The sequence below is a fragment of the Sapajus apella genome, unplaced genomic scaffold, assembly GCF_009761245.1.
Source record: "Sapajus apella isolate SASKATOON/1434 unplaced genomic scaffold, GSC_monkey_1.0 scaffold3, whole genome shotgun sequence".
NCBI lineage: Eukaryota > Metazoa > Chordata > Mammalia > Primates > Cebidae > Sapajus > Sapajus apella.
The window spans coordinates 43517681-43533661 of record NW_022436943.1 but is presented as its reverse complement, the minus strand read 5'-3'; the positions used below and the strand labels follow the sequence as shown (position 1 = coordinate 43533661).

The 15981-nt window shown below is 43.2% G+C and overlaps 1 protein-coding gene across 2 annotated transcripts in view; it reads right to left on the bottom strand.

Moving 5' to 3' along the window:
* The window catches only part of DEPTOR (DEP domain containing MTOR interacting protein), a 186819-nt gene that overhangs the window by 1282 nt on the left and 169556 nt on the right, over positions 1–15981 (bottom strand). The gene's annotated exons all lie outside the window — the stretch shown is intronic.

Genomic DNA, 15981 nt, shown 5'->3' with positions numbered 1-15981 from the left:
TCCAGCCTGGGTAACAAGAGCGAAACTCCGTCTCAAAAAAAAACAACTAATAATAGTGATAACTACCTTATAAGAGTGTTGTAAGAATTAATGACATACAGAGAGTTTCTAATTGCAGTAATTCACAGGCACACTTGCTCCCAATTATTAATTATTAGTGTTGAACACTCAACCAAAGAATGTAAAAAATACGAAAACACTTTGGAAACCATCATTTCCTTTTATTATTTTCTATGTGGGTAATATCAGTATAAACTTAAACACATTATTAAGTCCAAATATAGCTATACTTATTACTTAGATGCAACAAAATTGGAGAGTATTGGAAAAGGTATTAGAAAGCTGTCTCAGTGAAATCAGACATACAGGTTTAAGTTATAGGTCCCTTTGATGGAATACTTTAATCAAGTAATTTCTACTCTTCTATGTCTCAATGATATAAATGTCTCATTTGTAAAACAGTTAGGTAAAAATGCCTATTCTTACAGGCTCAAACTAGATAATGCATTTAAAACCTCTTTGCAAACACCAAGCACTACACCGATGCTGAGTTCTATTAATTGCTTTCCTTTGAAAAAATACTCACCTCCTTCACAGTCACAGGGAAAACAAAATGGAAAGTGGGCAGTGGTACATGGACCGGTTATTTACTCAATAAACACTTGCTGTTATCATAAACCTCAATACTTCCTACTCCCCAACCTACATTACTAGCGTGTTTTCGCTACATAAGATCACACTATTGCTGTTTCTCTTTTCTTGGTTCCACCGATTGGTCCTCATGGATTCAGGGCACATCTTATACAAAATCAGCAGTTTTCTCTTTTTTCAGATGGAGTCTCACTGTGTCACCTAGGCTGGAGTGCAGTAGTACCATCTCAGCTCATTGCAACCTCCACCTCCCTGGTTCAAGCAATTCTGCCTCAGCCTCCTGAGTAGTTGGGATTATAGGCACATGCCACCACACCTGGCTAATTTTTGTATTTTTAGTAGAGATGGGCTTTCACCATGTTGGTCAGGCTGGTCTCGAACTCCTGACCTCGTGATCCTCCCACCTTGGCCTCCCAAAGTGCTGGGATTACAGGAGTGAGCCATTACGCCCAGCCAAAATCAGCAGTTTTCAACTATGGTGGAGGTCATAGTCATTATCAAGGTCACACTAGCAGGTCACAGTCTATCCTGAACTAGGCCACAGTAATTGGCAAGACAATTTAGCAGTAATGTGAAATAGGCATCAGCCCAGGCTTTGTTTTTTCTGCTGCAGCAGATTCATGAGCCAAAGAATGAGAAGAATTTCACCTCCTTCCTAACCCAGAGCTTTAGATTCTAGACTTGGGCCTTCAGATCCCTTGTCTTTTCCACAGATACGGGGCTTTCCTTCTCCAAAAAGATGAGTAGCAGTTTTGTTTTTTTTTTGAGACAGAGTTTTGCTCTGCCGCCAGGCACCCAGCTGGAGTGCAGTGACGGGATCTCGGCTCACTGCAACCTTCGCCTCCCAGTTTCAAGCAATTCTCCTGCCTCAGCCTCCTGAGTAGCTGGGACTACAGGCACATGCCACCATGCCCAGCTAATTTTTGTATTTTTAGTAGAGACGGGGTTTCACCATGTTGGCCAGGATGGTCTCGATCTCTTGACCTTGTGATCCGCCCACCTCAGCCTCGAAGAATAGCCTTTTTGCATTGCCAAATGAGATGGCAGGAGTTTCCAGGTGAGTGCCCCTTCCAGCTGACCCTTCACAGGCTCCCTGAGATTAGCCATGCATCAGCATCACTCAGGGAACATATTTAGCATTTAGCCTTTTTTTTTTTTTTTTTAGATGGATTCTTGCTCTTTGCCCAGGCTGTAGTGCAGTGGCATGATTTCAGCTCACTGCAACCTCCACCTCCCAGGCTTAAGCAATCCTTCCACCTCAGCCTCCCAAGTAGCTGGGATTACAGGTCATGAGTTCGAGACCAGCCTGGCCAACATGGTGAAACCCCATCTCTACTAAAAATAAAATAAAAAAAAAAATTAGCTGGGCATGGTGGCAGATGCCTGTAATCCCAGCTACTTGGGAGGCTGAGGCAGGAGAATTGCTTGAACCCGGGAGACGGAGGTTGCAGTGGGCCGAGATCATGCCACTACACTCCAGCCTGGGAAATAGGGCAGGACTCCCACCGAAAAAAAAAAAAAAAAAAATCCAGACTCTGGCTTCTCTGGTACAATCAGAAGCTCTGATCATATCCGGTCTAGATAGCCATGTGGCCACAGCTGAGTAGAGCCTGCCTGTTCTACACAGGGCACAATCACTCATTTGTCACATCCTTATTACTTCCTATCTTCCTAATACCTGGCTGACAGGCATGTGAGTTTGCGGTCCCTAATCTGGGGCCACAGAGGGAAAAGAGTTGAAGAGAGGGTGGCTTGAAGCTTCAAGAACTGAAGGACCCCAATGCTCATCAACAGAGGAAAGGAGGCTGGGCGTGTAATCCTAGCACTTTGGGAGGCTGAGGCAGGAGGATCACTTGAGCCCAGGAGTTCGAGACCAGCCTGGACAACATAGTGAGACCCTGTCTCTAAAAAAGAAATATGTATATATATTTTTAAATTTAAAAAGACAGATGAAAGAAGAAATATAATTCAATATATCCATATGGTAGAATGTTATTCAGCCATAAAATGGAACATACAACATGCTACAACATAGGTGAGCTCTGAAAACATTATGCTAAGTGAAAGAAGCCAGCCAGAATAGACCATAGAATGTAAAAGCCTGTTTATATGAAATGTCCAGAATAGGAAAATCCACAGAGACAACAAGCAGATTATTGATTATCTAGGGTTGGGAGCAGGGGTGGTGGGGTAGGGCATGGAAGTGATTGGTGATGGACACGGGGTTTCTTTTAGGGGTGATGAAAATGCTCTAAAATGGTTGTAATAGTGACATAACTCTGTGAATAAACTAAAAACTACTGAATTCTACAGTTTACATGGATAAACTGTATGGTATGTGAACTATATCTCCACAAATTTTTAAATAATGAAACAAAACAAGAAAACATTAAAGGGAAGAAGGGCCTGATGTTAACAGTGGGTAGATCCTGGTAGACGGAAGGGAGAGGCTGCGGTTTGGTTCAGTACAGGGTCCTCTGTACCTCCTCATTGCAGAGCTCTTGGAGGGTACAGGAGCTAGGATGGTCACGGCTGTACGTGTGGGAGTGTGAGCACCCGGTGAACGCTGCTCAGGACCCATACCCAGGTGTTCGGGGGTAGGAACAGGGCAGTCAGCAGGGCTGTCTGGACATGGGCCAGTGGCACCAGTCACTAATACTGGTCAGGGTCCATTTAACTGGGCTGCCTGTAAGCCCTGGGATGGGGGCGGTGGTGGGGGTATGGTGCACGGGCAAGGGACGCCAAAATCATCTGACATTGGACTTGTCATCCTCAACCTTGGTGATGGCCACTTCAACTGAATTTAATTTTAGAAAAACAGGCCAGGTGCAGCGGCTCATGTCTGTAATCCTAGCACTTTGGGAGGCCAAGGCAGGCGGATCACTTGAGCTCAGGAGTTCGAGACCAGCCTGAGCAACATGGCGAAACTCCATTTCTGCAAAATAAAAAAATAAAAAATAAAATTAGCCAGGTGTAGTGGCACATGCCAGTAGTTCCAGCTACTTGGGGGGTGGGGGGAGCCTGAGGCAAGAGTATCACTTAAACCTAGGAGGCCGATACTGCAGTGAGTCAAGATCATGCCACGGCACTCCAGCCAAAGTTAAAAAAAAAAAGAAGGAAAAACAGAAAATGGTCATTTCTTGTTTTTGTTTTGTATGTACACACACATTTCTCAAATGCCACAGTTCGTGACTAATTCACTCTTTCATAAAGTAAGGCTGATTCAAGACTACCCTAGGCATGAAGACAGTCTCACTCCCTTGCATTCCCATATGCTGTCCAGAGCAGCCAGTCAAGAGCAGGGTCAGAGCAAGTGCGCTGGGAACTGCTCATTTCCCACAAACCGTCTTACTTGTGTGTCCACCTGAGCATGTTTCTAGGGGTATAGATTATCAGGTGAAGACCCTCTATCACAGGTGTTCCGGAGAAAAAGGCCAAGGCATCTTATACCAAATAGTGTGTGGAGAACCTAAAGAAAGATTTATTAGGTAGGTGCAAAAGCAATTACAGTTTTGCAATTTTTAATTGCAAAAACTGCAGTTACTTTTGCACCTACCTAATAAATACCAGCATCTTTGCCTTCATGAAGCTTACAATGTAGTTTAAGAGGTAGAGTATCACAGGCAGGATCCTTTTCAAAACAGCAGGCAACCTCTCAATCAATTCTGTCATATATTGAAAAACCTATTATTTCTCAAACACCAATCCACGTACTTTACACACTTGATAAAAATTGTCCTAAAAGTCATATGGTGACATCTATTGGTTTTTGGTTATCCAGCTTCATTTCACTACAATCAACTTGATTTCTTTTTCAGGTATCACCTTTCCTCTGCTGTGGGCAGTATGGATAGGAATGTCAATTAATATGCCCTGCCCTCCCGCTATTCATAGGGTCACCTGACCCCAAGCTTGGCCAATCAGACTCTGTCTCCTGGACCACTGACTGTGGAGCTGAGTAACACAGGAAAGTTCATTTTCTCTGGTATTTGGGTTCCCAAATCTGCCTTGGTTCCTGTCCTTTATAGTTTGGTTCTCCAGGCTAGGCACGGTGGCTCACACCTGTGATCCCAGCACTTTGGGAGGCCGTGGTGGGTGAATCACCTGAGGTCAGGAGTTTGAGACCAGCCTGACCAACATGGTTAAACTCCGTCTCCACTAAATACAAAACATTAGCTGGGCATGGTGGTGCATGCCTGTAATCCCAGATACTTGGGAGGCTGAGGCAGGAGATTGGCTTGAACCTGGGAGGTGGAGGTTGCAACAAGAGCAAAACTCCAACTCAAAAAAAAAAAAAGCTTGTTTCTCTGGATCTGCCTTTGTTTCTTTTACATACCTGATGTCTTTTCAGTAAATTTCTTGGGTTTTTTTTGGATGATTTCTGTCATTGGCAATGTGCCATCCCTAATGTAATCTTTTTTTTTTTTTTTTAAGACAGAGTCTCGCTCTGTCTCTCATGCAGGAGTGCAGTAGCAGGATCTTGGCTCAGTGCCACCTCCTACACCCAGGTTGAAACAATTCTCATGCCTCAGTCTTCCAAGTAGGTGGGACTACAAGCACGTGCCAGCACACCTGGCTAATATTTTTGTATTTTTAGTAGAGACAGGATTTTACCTATTTGGCCAGGCTGGTCTCAAACTCCTGACCTCAGGTGATCTGCCCTCATTGGCCCCTAAAGTGCTGGGATTACAGGCATGAGCTACCATGCTTGGCCCCCCATGCAATCTTTATAAACAAACTAAATGTCAGAGAGGTTAAATTATTTTGCTCAAGGTCACACAACTAAGTGCTTCATCTGGAATCTGACCTCCACAGTACTCTGCAGCCCTACGTAAAAACAGATTTATAAAGCACAATATGTATATGCAAGTTCTCCGGCATGCACAGAATAGTGGATGACAAACGTTCCTTCTCTTTAATGGTTAAACAGTCCCTAGGTCTGCTCAAATATCTTACGGTGTTGATGTTTAGCTTCTTTCAGCTTCTTAAGGAGGTTTTTATTCAATTAAGATTGGGTTGTTTTTTGTGTCACCAAAAACTCTCAATATTACGTAAACTTAGATACTTATTTCAAACTTTCTCCTTAAGGCAAAAAACAATGCCTTCAAAACATTTATCATGTTAATATTCAAAGTAGTAATTTTAGATTGAGGCTGTTAGGGCCAGTCACGGTGGCTTATGCCTGGAAACCTAGCACTCTGAAAGGCCAAGACAGGCGGATCACTTGAGGTCAGAAGTTTGAGGCCACGGGTGATGGGTGCACCAAAATCTCACAAATCACCACTAAAGAGCTTACTCAAGTAACCAAACACCACCTCTTCCCCAACAACCTATGGAAATTAAAAAAAAAAAAAAAGTTAAAAGTAGTTCGAGACCAGCCTGGCCAACATGGTGAAAACCCTGTCTCCACTAAAAATACAAAAATTAGCAAGTCATGGTGGTGCATGCCTGTAATCCCAACTACTCCGGAGGCTGAGGCAGGAGAATCACTTGGAACATGGGAGGCAGAGGTTGCAATGAGCCGAGATTGCACCACTGCACTCCAGCCTGGGCACAGTGAGACTCTGCCTCAATAAAACAAAATAATAAAAAATACACTGAGCACAGTAGCTCACACCTGTAATCCCAGCACTTTGGGAGGCCAAGGCAGGTAGATTATCAGGTGGATCATCTGGAGTCAGGAGTTTAAGACCAGCCTGACCAACATGGTGAAACGCTGTCTCTACCAAAAACACAAAAATTAGCCAGGTGTGGTGCTGCATGCCTGTAATCCCAGCTACTTGGGAGGCTGAGGTAGCTTGAACCCAGGAGGCAGAGGCTGCAGTGAACTGAGATTGCACCACTGTACTTCAGCCTGGGCAACAAGAGTGAAACTTGGTCTCAAAAATAAAAAAGAAAATACGTTTAGGCTATTAGGAAAGACGTCATCTCTCCCTAAGTGGTCTGAACAACTGCTGTGGTTCCAGTAGTTCCAATGTCCTATTAGTGAAAATGTACAAAATGTTCTAGCAATGTAGGTATTACTATGTAACATATTCAGTTATAATGAATTTTCAGCTAACATCTATGGTACACTATGTTTTACAAATCAACACATATTATGAGTAACCACAGGAAGCACTCAGCCTGGGGGAAATTATTTCCCCTCTGTATTAAAAAGTACCCAGGCATAGGCACACGGAACACATGACTACCTCTGAATGGGCCACCTTAGGAACTTATTACCTTCTACTTGAGGTGGGGTGATTTAGATGCCACCCACTGGTGGTAACAAGAGTCCAAGTGAGGTAGCAATATTTTTTTTCCTTATAATTATCTTTATCAGATCCGTTTTCAAAGATGAGATCACATTTCCCTAGTTCTTGGAAAAGGGATCAATCATGAGCTCATGTAACTGCTCTGTAACTGACCTCCCACAAGGATGTGGTACCTTCACCTTCAAATGAAAGGATAAGGAGCAAATCCTCGAATGAAAAAGAAAAACAAAACTTTCACAAGTAATATGAAGCCTAGGTAAGTAATGTCTCCAACCAAGTGGGCAGTGGAAGAAAGTTCTGAGAACCGCTGGGCATGGTGGCTCACGCCTGTAATCCCAGCGCTTTGGGAGGCCAAGGTGGGCGGATATCAAAGTCAAGAGATCGAGACCATCCTGGCCAACATGGTGAAATCCTGTCTCTACCAAAAATACAACAATCAGCTGGGCATGGTGGTGCATGCCTGTAATCCCAGCTACTCCAGAGGCTGAGGCACGAGAATTGCTTGAACCCTAGAAGCAGAGGTTGTAGTGAGCCGACATCGCGCCACTGCACTCCAGCCTGGGCAAAAGAGTGAGACGCTGTCTGAAGAATTTAAAAAAAAAAAAAAAAAAGTTCTAAGAACCAAAGTTAGCCTTGTAAGAATAAACAGAAAGCAGAAGGCAGGACTGAGCACATTTCAGGGTGTGATCAGGTTAGGATAAATACCTAGGCTGAACTCCAGCCTTCCTCCTGCTAGGAAGCCAAACTCACTAAATAATCTTGCCTCCAATTCCTCTCCCTGCGCCAGTCCTGGCGGATGTACGATAATCCCCTGGACAGATTGAGTGCTTGTGGGACTGTTCAATTGCACATTTGTTCTTATAGGCTGGAGTCCCATCACAATGATTCAATTGTTTCATCCAAAGTGAGAGTTAAGTTGGGGAGAAACACTACACCTATGATTACATAATTGTCTTCTCGCTGCTGGGAAGTCTGCATTCACCAACAAACTTGCATCCCAAAAACTGTTGCATTCGTGTCAATGCCTTCTTGTTGTTTTCTTTCTGATCTTGAAGGAAAGTGAAGGATTGAAGGGGAAGGCTGTTCTGACTATCCCTGAAAATAACATAAAACATTTAACAAGACAGAGAAAGTCAGACAGAAAAGAAAGATAAGATACACACAAATAGATGTGGAAAATGACCAGGGAGAGCTGAGACCTGCTTAGTAGAATAGGAAAGGCTCTCCAATTAAATGATACAGAAAGCAGAACAAGCTGTCAAGTAGGAAGCCATTACTAAAACCTTCATCCAGGGGAGCACTCATTTGTGTTCTAGAGATCATCCTGATCCAACTGCCATAAAAAGTGGAACTCTTTTCCACAAATCCCTACTAGGTATCCAGCCCATCTCTCTGGAATACTTATGTTAGGAAATACACCACCTAATGAGGAAGACTTTTGGAGTCCAGTTACATGCTAGAAGTTTTAGCTATGCATTCAGTTAACATTATTTGAGCCATTTTCACTGCTCAGTTGCTCAAGTGAAAAAGCACACCCAAATACAAAAAGGTGACTCTCAAGCCATAGCGTAAATATGAGTCACCCTTGGGATCTCGTTCTAAGTATGAAGTCTCAGATCTCACCCAAGACCTACCAAATCAGATCTTCTGGAGGTGTGTCCCAAGATTTACAATTTCATGGAACATGTCAGGTGATTTTGGTATAGAACTACATTGAGAAACAGTGCTGTTAATTATCTCCAAGGAATTTTTCTACCAAAAGTCAGTTGAAATGCTTACCCCATAGCTGTTAGTATTACAATGGAGTATTCTTTGACCATGAGCATTAACTGCCTCATGCAAGAAGAAGGCTGATGTTTTAGTTATTAAAATTATTACTTGCCTAAAGATCAGGTGCGGTGGCTCATGCCTGTAATCCCAAACTTTGGGAGGCCGAGGCAGGCGGATCACTTGGGGTCAGGAGTTTGAGACCAGCCTGGCCAACATGGTGAAACCCCATCTCTACTAAAAATACACAGATTAGCCAGGCATGGTGGTGGGAGTCTGTAATCCCAGCTACTTGGAAGGCTAAGGCATGAGAATCGCTTGAACCTGGGAGGCAGAAACTCAATCAAGACTGAGCCGAGATTGTGCCACTGCACTCCAGCCCGGGGAAACAGAGCAAGACTCCATCTCAAAAAAAAACCAAACAAACAAAACAATAAAATTAATGCTTGCCTAAAGTCTGTTTCATTTTTTGAGCCAAATTTTGCTATTTTTTAAGCTTCAAAACCAATAATAATAATGATGGACAAAAATGACTAAGTTTAGAACCATTATCAGAGATAATAATCAGACCTCCTGAGAATAAAGACTCAGGCCTTTTGGCAGCTGAAACACCAAAAAGAAAAAGGCTGAGCGTGAAGGAGAGCAACAAAAGTCATGAGTAGTGTAAGAAATATTTGAAAGCTGTTGAAATTTAGATTTTAGAAAAAAACATTATTCTTTTGATTGTTCACATTTCCTTAACCTTTGTCCAAATCATACATCTGGTTTTTATAACATAATATCAGATTGTGAAAGCAATGTCATACACATTTAGATAAAGCACTGTCTTCTTAGAAGTTATTTCTTCAGTCTGTTGCCTATACCTGAGGAAGCCTAGCCATTGGGTCCATCCATCTTCATCTGTTTAGGCTGCTACAGCAAACATTAGATACCATAAACTGAGTGGCTTATAAACAATAAATATTTACTTCTCCCATTTCTGCATCTTGGTTAAGTCCAATATCAAGGCGGTGGCAGGTGTCTGGTGAGGCCTGCTTCTTCACAGAGGGCACCTTCTATGTCTTCACATGGTAGATGGGGCAAAGAATCTCTTTCCCGCCACTTTCATAAGGGCACTAATCCCATTCATGAGGGCTCTGACCCAACAACCGAATCATTTCCCACAGGCCCTGCCTTCTAATACCTGATCACTTTGAGAGGTAGGATTTTAACATACCAATGTGGAAGAGATGAAAACATTCAGACCATAGCAGTTCATGTCCCCAGGCTGCCTCTCAGGTCTCAACTTGCCAGTCAGCATGGGCAGGGATATAATAGTTAATAAGAACATCTAACAATTTTCCCAAACTCTTTGCATGTGTATTTCATTAAAAATTCCCAATGCAGGACATATTATTTTTATTTCCATCTCACAATTGAGAATGTAGATTCAGAAAAGTAAAGTAATTGGCCCAAGTTTATGGAGCTAGTACATGGTGAAACCAGGATCTGATTCCAAACTTGTACACTTAAGAGCTAGGCTGCTCTGCCGCCTGAGCAATGAATAATCAGCTTCCCCAAACTGGCACAGACACCATATGGATGAGCATCTTGGCCTGGTGTCTAAGCACCTCTTACATTTCCTTCCTTCCTTCCTTCCTTCCTTCCTTCCTTCCTTCCTTCCTTCCTTCCTTCCTTCCTTCCTTCCTCCCTCCCTTCCTTCCTTCTTCCCTCCCTTCCTCCCTCCATCCCTCCTTTCTCCTTCCTTCCTCCCTCCATCCCTCCTTTCTCCTTCCTTCCTCCCTCCCTCCCTCCTTTCTCCTTCCTTCCTTCCTCCCTCTCTCCTTTCTCCTTCCTCCCTCCCTCCCTCCTTTCTCCTTCCTTCCTTCCTCCCTCTCTCCTTTCTCCTTCCTTCCTCCCTCCCTCCTTTCTCCTTCCTCCCTCCCTCCCTCCCTCCATTCTCTTTCCTTCCTTCCTTTTTTTTTTCTTTGTTGCACAGGTTGGAGTGCAGAGCTGTGATCTTGGCTCACTGAAACTTCTGCCTTCCAGGTTTAAGCTATATTCTCCCATCTCAGCCTCCTGAGTATCTGGGACCACAGGCACGTGCCATCATGCCCAGCTAATTTTTGTAGAGACAGGGTTTTCCTGAGCTCAGGCAATACACCTGCCTTGGCTTCCCAAGTGCTGGGATTACAGGTGTGAGCCATTGTGCCAGCCTATAGTGAATTTCTTCTGTCTCTCTCTCTCTTTCTTTTTTTCTTTCTTTCCTTCCTTCCTTCTCTTTCTCTTTCTCTTTCTCTCTTTCTTTCCTTCTTTTTGACAGAGTCTCACTCTGTCACCCAGGCTGGAATGCCGTGGCAGGATCTCGGCTCACTGCAACCTTTGCCTCCTGGGTTCAAGCAATTCTCTTGCCTCAGCCTCCCTAGTAGCTCGGACTACGGTGCACACCACCATGTCTGGCTAATTGTTTTCGTATTTTAGTAGAGACAGGGTTTCACCATGTTGCCCAGGCTGGTCTCAAATTCCTGGCCTCAAGTGATCCACCCACCTCAGCCTCCCAAAGTCCTAGGATTATAGACATCAGCCACCAGGCCCAGCCAAATTTCTTAAGAACATTGTATTTGGCTTTTCCTTCCACCACGCCTGAAAATAGAATAATGCTCACTTGATAATCATCATCATCACCACCATTGCCAACACCATTGCCATCATCTTTATAGATGGAAGAAAATGATGGAGAATGTGACGGGGGCATTTTCACTCTTTGAACAATAACCTGGCCTAATCTTTACACCTGGGCCATATCTGGCAAGGGCATATAGTGTCTTACCTTCAACCAGAGTTCAAATAACAAATAACCATGTTTATTACAACCCGGAGGAGAAGGAGGAAGGTCCCTCTCCCTGTTGGCAGCCCCATTCTTCTGCTAGAGTGAGACTAGGCTGTAATAATGAGGTGAAGATTAGTGACTCCCGGATGAAGAATTTAAAGATTCTAGGGGAAAGATGTCACACAAATATCAAGTGTATAACTACCCATGGTAATAGTGCTTCGGCCAGCAAAATCCCCCGACACACCATTCGTCACAGTGATTGACGGCATCACCTAATCTCCGCCATTAACTGACATGACCAATTCCACTCACATTCCTTCTTTGTTGCTGTTGCAATCTTTGCTTCATAATAGAAACAGGACAGCAGACAATGAAATAATTTACCATCTGTCTTCTGTAGGTGGGTGAGAAATTCGGAAGCAGGTGATCGACACAGCATGAATATTACCATGTTCAGTGTGTGGGGGGGGGCACCCTTCACTTGCCTAGAAAGTTTGGCATAACCACAATAAAAATGAATTCCTTAAGAGGTCTGTCTTCAGGGATACTCCCGTTGTCTTCCTTCTTCCCGCCCCAGTGATGGTTCCCCCAAGGCTAAAGTTAAGTGTAGGGTAATGAAGAAAACATTGGAGAGTCTGGAGGGAAGTTCTCTCTGCCCTGGACTTCACTTCATGAGCTGAGTTGCTGTGAACATGCAACTTCACTTTTCAACACGCTCATTCTCCATCTGATAAATTGGGCAGAAAAAAATATTATACTTATTAGGAACTTTAAATTATATTTCAGTTCAGATTACAGGTGGCTCACACCTGTAATCCCAGTACTTTGGGAGGCTGAGGCAAGTGGATCACTCGAGGCCAGGAGTTTGAGACCAGTCTGGCCAACGTGGTTAAACCCCATTTCTACTAAAAATAAAAAAGTCAGCCAGGCATGGTGGTACGTGCCTATAATTCCTGCTACTCGCGCCAGCTACTCAGGAGGCTGAGACACGAGACTCGCTTAAATCCGGGAGGCGGAGACTGCAGTGAGCCAATATCACGCCACTGCACTCCAGCCTGGGCAACCCAGCCTGGGCAACACAGTGAGGCCCTGTCTCAAAATAAATAAATAAATAAAAAGTATATTTCTGTCCTTAAATTTTATGTGAAAAAATAACTTCTACTTATTAGTGATTGAAAAATTCATCTATTACTAACAACAACCAGCAACTTTGGTTTACTGTTTACAAGAACTAGACCAGCCATTTGCTTATATTTGTTTTTTGTTTGTTTTGTTTGTTTTTTTTTTTTTGAGACGGAGTTCCACTCTTGTTGCCCAGGCTGGAGTGCCATGGCACAATCTCGGCTCACCGCAACCTCCGCCTCCTGGCTTTGGGCAATTCTCCTGCCTCAGCCTCCCAAGTAGCTGAGATTACAGGCATGCCCCACCATGCCCAGCTAATTTTTTGTATTTTTAGTAGAGACGGAGTTTCACCATGTTGACCAGAATGGTCTCGATCTCTTGACCTCGTGATCCACCAGCCTCAGCCTCCCAAAGTGCTGGGATTACAGGCGTGAGCCACCGCGCCCGGCCGTTTTTTTTTTTTTTTTTTTTTTGAGATGGAGTCTCTCTTGTTGCCCAGGCTGTAGTACAGTGGTGTAATCTGAGCTCACGACAACCTCCACCTCCCGGATTCAAGTGATTCTACTGCCTCAGCCTCCTGAGTAGCTGGGATTACAGGCGCCTGCCACCACACCTGGCTAATTTTTATTTTTTTAGTAGAGACAGGGTTTCACCATGTTGGTCAGGCTGGTCTCGAACTCCTGACATCATGATCCACTCACCTTTGCCTCCCAAAGTGCTGGGATTACAGGTGTGAGCCACCGTGCCTGGTGCTTATGTTAAATTTGTAAAGGAAACACTCTTATTGGATATGTAAACTGAGGTTCAGAACAGTACAAAAGAAAGAATATAAGATGGGAGTCTCTCTCATGCCCATATGTGTTTTAGGTATATGAACAAATGAAGAAAAAAGGTAAAAGACATATCATAAACCTATATTCTTTTAGGACAGTGTAGTATTGGTATGGACAAATAGACAAGTACAACAGAATTGAAAACCCAGAAGCTAAACACCACACACAGACACGTGACTTATGGTAAAGGCAGCTGCAGAAAAGAAATGTTTCATAATGATAAATGGTCCAATCTTTGAGAAGGATATGAAAATTAAAAACATATATGCACCCAACAAAGCCTTAAATTACATGAAACAAAACTCACAGGATCCAAGAGATAAATAAGTATTTTGACAGCAATAGTTTGGTCCCACTTTCAATAAAGCATAGGACAGCTAGGCAGAAGATCGCTCTAGATATAAGATATGTACGCATAACATATGACTAGTAATCCCATTCCTAAATAGGCACTCCATACTATAACTATAGCATGATTAATTTATATAACGTTCAAGAGGACACAAATAACCTATGGCCTTAGGATTTCTTGGTAGTGGTTACAATAGCAGTTCACTTTGTAATAACTGGAGATGTATATAAATAATTTGTACCTTTTCTATATAGTTCAATAAAAAATTGCTTTAATTCTTACCTTTACAATTTATTAGTTGTATGACTCTGGGCAAGTTAGAAATTCTCTGAGTTATAATTTATTCATCTGTAAAATGGGAATCAAGTTTATTATGAGGATTAACTCTAATGAAGCACTAATCTCAGTGTTTATTACCACTGAATGTTAAATAAATATTGGTTTCTTCTTCCATCTTTCTGCAGGTACAATCCCTGTTCTCCCAAATGGCCAAAAGAATATAGATTATTGAAAGGGAGACAAATCATTGCATGGGTCCATACCCAAAAAAGCCAGTTGGGATTCTGTCTTGGAAATGGCAATAGATGTTAATATGAGGTTATTCATTCAGATCAGAAAGGAAAAATTCAAATAGAAACAAAACAAAACAAAAACCCACAGGGTATGAGAGGGAATCTGCTCCAATCTAAGAGAACTCCCCATGGACACAGAATCCAGAAGCCACTATAAACAATCAGCAACTTTTAAGGAAAACAGAGCCATCAAATTCTGTTAAGGAGTCTCTGGTCCTGACCATAAGTCATGCACATTAACAAAGTTGCTTTAGAACTGAAACAGCTGTACGGTATAACTAGACTCTTGGATGGTCTTTCACCAAAATATTAGAGATATAAACTGAGTCAAGATTTGCTGGTATCTAGGAATTCCTTACATCTTTAGAATGTTTCATATTCATAAAAACATTCACATTCAGCAAGGATACTACTTAGGAGTTTTGGATACTGCTGTAGTAAATAAATTATGTGTTTGTGTCTAGTGCACACGGCCCTGACAGCAGAACACTGGTCTTGGAAGAAAAAAAAAAAAAGTAGAAGAAAAGAAAACTTGCAGCTGTATGTTCAGCCCCATAAAATTCTCCGCCAAGGATGCAACTGGCTGGAGAGTGACTGTGTGGGAGGAGGCAGGGTTCCAGTTCTTGGACAAACACAGCATCCTCTCCAGAGAACTAGTCTTCCTCTAAGCTTTATGCATTTTAAGCATGCTAGAGGGCTATGCGGTGCCCCCAAAGGACAGACTGTGTAATTGGCCTTTAAAGAAAGCCAACCATGTGTAAGAATGACTATCTTTCACAATCAAACAACAATAAGTAAGTATTAAAGCATTTTTGTCTCAAATTGAGAAATTCGAAGTGCCTGCTGGTCTCACACAGAATCTGCCCCCATTCACCCTAAATCAATCAAAGCTCTGTTTAAGATCTAGGCTCCCTCTTGGTCCGCTCTTCTCAGTGGACTGGGTTAATCACAGGGTGACTGTGGTGTACATAAAAGAAGGCAGCTATAGGGAGCCCTGGTTCAGTTCATACATCCTGGATTCCCAAAGCTAGGGCAAAAACTTGCCTTCCTGGGAATTCTCTCTAGAGGCATAGATCAGGCTGTGGAGAGAATTTGTGACTGACACTGATGGCTCATGTCACCTTCCCATCAGCAGCTTGTGACAGCTGTAGGAAGTGTCACAATTCCAAGGGCCGCTTGTGTTAAGGACAGACGGCCTTCTATCTGGCGGTTTCCGGATGTTATAAGAAGTGTTCAGTTGCAGGGCCAGGTGTGGTGGCTCACGCCCATAATCCCAGCACTTTGGGAAGCCGAGATGGGCAGACCACCTGAGATCAGGAGTTCGAAACCAGCCTGGCCAACATGGCAAAACACCATCTCTACTAAAAACACAAAAGTTAGCCAGTCATAGTGGAGGGCACCTGTAATCTCAGCTACTTAGAAGGCTGAGGCATGAGAATCGCTTGCACCTGGGAGGCAGAGGTTGCAGGGAATGAAAATTGCGCCACTGTACTCCGGTTGCTGAAAAGAAGCAACATTTACAAGCTATAACCACAAAATTCTGTGGACTTCCTCCTCTGCTACTGAAGGATCTGACATCTAAGAACAAATCCTCACTCTTACATTCCTACACCCC